This window comes from Talpa occidentalis, unplaced genomic scaffold (genome assembly GCF_014898055.3).
Source record: "Talpa occidentalis isolate TD23 unplaced genomic scaffold, MPIMG_talOcc4v2.1 talOcc4.16, whole genome shotgun sequence".
Lineage (NCBI taxonomy): Eukaryota > Metazoa > Chordata > Mammalia > Eulipotyphla > Talpidae > Talpa > Talpa occidentalis.
Genome location: NW_023601653.1, coordinates 86,001,725 through 86,005,055, shown reverse-complemented (window position 1 = coordinate 86,005,055; position 3,331 = coordinate 86,001,725).

Here is a 3,331-nt window from a genome sequence, read left to right as displayed (position 1 = left end):
TTCAGAGTGGGCGTGAAAGCCCTAGTCTATATTCTATTACTGAAATCAACCTATCTCCTTAGCACTCGATTAACTTGGATAATTTATCAATGACTTCAAAGTGGCCTAAAGAAAACTCATCAAATCTATGTTAGTTCTACTGAAGTCTAACTCTTAACTATAAATACCTAACCTCCACACAGCCTGTGAACTACTGACCTTTGCATACACCAGGAAATGTACTGCTGCCGCAAACACATACCCCTGGGTTAGGGCTACGGTTTTCCAAGCACAGCTGTTCAGGGCAGCTTGTTCTCAATAATTCTCAGTGCCAAAACATTTCTTTCCTGACTATACCTTTAGCATTTTTACTTACTTTAATAATGATTCAAGCATAAGAACAATAAACCAATTAGCGTCTAGGTCCTATTTAGGTTTTTACAAGCATTAGCGTCTAGGTCTGAATTAGGTTTAACTTCTGCATTAACCAAGAACAAAGACAGGAGAGCATTAGCAGGCGTATGCTATGGAGACTGCCTAGTTCAGATCTTCTGGGAAGTGCAGGAACTCCTCTCTTCTCGGGAGTCTCCCCAATGCCCAGACCTTGTTCAAAGGACAGCGATGATAGCGCAGCCTGCCGACCTAATGAAAAAAAATTGTGTTTGTAGTCAGCATAATCTGGAGACAGCCTGAGCAACCAGCAGGAAGAGCAACTGGCAGGACTAGGAAGTGTCATGGAAGTGGCCACCTCAGGGGAGAGGCATCAGCACTGCCCACCTGATCTATTGAGTAGATGGAGAATCAAGGTAGACACTCACCTTCACATCATAGTAAAGAGTTTCTGCATGGTAGGCAAGTACACTTCAAAAAGATTTCATTGAGAGAGTAAATAATATGATTATGAGATGCTATTTTGATAGGAAAAGGACTAGGCAGCTACAGCTCCAAAGCTGCCTCATGCTTACAGCTCTGTGATTCCAAGGTGTAGGAGGAACACAGCTGAAGGGCTGTTCCTTGGCAACCTGACCTGGTCTGCTGCTCACCAAGCATCAACTCAGACACTCACCTCAGTTTTCTTTGGGGTTCTGAGTTCTACACAGGAAGGCATATAAGACAAGACACTGGCTTCTCAGTGCCCTTTTGTTCATGAGCACATTGGCTATAGCAGTTTTGGCAGCATGGGGTGTAAGCCACAACCTTCTTCATCCCTAATGAGGGATACAAAATTGCAAGGTTTCATTCATAGACATTTAAGTGAACTGTACACGATGGCCACTCGTTTTAACCCTTGATTATCTCCCTGTAATCTTAACTAAGGTAACTTCTACATATTCGTTAATATCTGTGGTTCACATAAGATCACATAAGACTTATTCATTTCAGAAACACCCAGATACCCTGCTAACAGAAAAGACTGTCTTCCCAGAACATGAGCATAGCATTGGTATGTTAGGGATACTCAAACCTCAGCCTGCTTCGCTCATATAAAAATTCTTGATACAAAAACTATCTTAAAATCGTAAAGATTCTTCTTTTAAAAAAGATTTATTTAGGGAACTCCCTGGTGGCGCAGGCAGTTGAGTGCCACGCTGTGAAGCTGTCCGCAGCCTCTGCAGCACCGGTTCGATCCCGGCCAGCCGGTGAGGGTCCCACATGGCGCGGCAGACCTCTCCTGTCTCACCCGCTGCTCCCTCAGCAGTGTATTTCATCAGTCTGCCTGTTCTGTTCCCTGCTCTGTCTCTGGTGAATCCTCTCACCCTCCACGCATCTGCCTGTACCCGGATCTTGTATAAATAAATAAATAAATAAATAAATCTTTTAAAAATATTTATTTATACAAGAACGGGGTACAGTCAGAGGCACGGGAGGATGAGAGAATTCACCAGAGACAGAGCGGGAGGCAGAACAGGCAGACGGATCAAAGACACTGCTGAGGGGAGCAGCAGGCAAGGCAGGAGAGTTCAGCTTCACCATGTGGGTTGGCCCTGGCTGGCCGGGGATCGAACCCACACTGCAGAAAGCTGTGGATAGCGTCACAGCATGGCGCTCAACCCACTGTGCCACTGGGAGGCCCTGTAAAAGTTCTTCTTGTTCTCTTCCAGTACTTAAGGAACACAGGCACCTGTCACTGCAAATGTCACAATCTTTCCAATGTACACTAATGATAAATGAGCACCCTACAAGTTGTTCTATAAAATTAATTACCTGCAGACTCAAGTGAAAGGATAATTTTAGTGTTGTTACATGTATGACCTTAGCTTATTTTCCACAATATGGAAACCATGAAAACTCAACACCAAATATTGGGAACAAACAGTAGAGGAGGTTCACTCTAAACCCACCAGAACAAAGTGGCCAACGAGGATGTCCAGGCAATAGCACATACATTATCCTGGACTCAGAGAGAAAATAATGCCACAGTCACCCACACAGACTCAGCTCACCAATGATTCCAGATAATTCTGAATATTAGCTCTTACAATATTCTAAATTATCTAATGTAAAATAAAATGATCACTACATCTTCCATTATATCACAGATGCCAGTTTTTCAATTGGCCTCAAATAGTAAAGTCTGCATCTAAAGAATATGACCAATTCCACAGGTCTCAGAGATAACATTTACAAGCCTCTGAGACAATACCCACAATCAGATCCATAATGAAAATATTTTTGTCCACCTTCAAATATAACTTTTAAACATTTATATTAGTATTCCATAACATTAAATGAGCTCAACAAATAATTATGCTTATCCAATATCAAAACAAACTTTGAGGACCTCCCTGGTAGACTAGAGCTTAAGTCTCAGCACTATCACCACAATGGCCCATAATACAGCCTAAGTTAGATCCCCAGCCATGGAGCTAACCCACATAGGGCACAGCAGACCTCTCCTGTATTACCACTGCTCTCCTGAGCAGTGTATTTTAGTAGATCTGTCTGCTCTGCTCCCCAGTCTGTCTCTGGTAAATCCTCTCATCACCTCACACCTCTGGCCTGCACCCCAGGTCTTCTACACAAAAATAAATAAAATCTTTAAACAAAAAGAAAAACAAACTTTGATTTAGAAATTGGTAGAGTTCTTGTATGCATAAATAAATACAAATGCATAAATAAATAAAAATAAATCTTAAAAAACACCAATGATTCAAAGCAATAAAGCACAGCAATGTTACCATGATCCCAAATGTGGACAGTAATGTCCAGTTTGGGGAGCAAAAGGATCAGAGTGTGGTGGCAGGGAGCACTGGCTACTTCAATGCAGACACATGGATTTACAGCCTGGGAAGAATTTAGCCAGAAGCCGTCATATGTGTTCCTCTGCAGCTGTTCAATAGCATAATAAAAC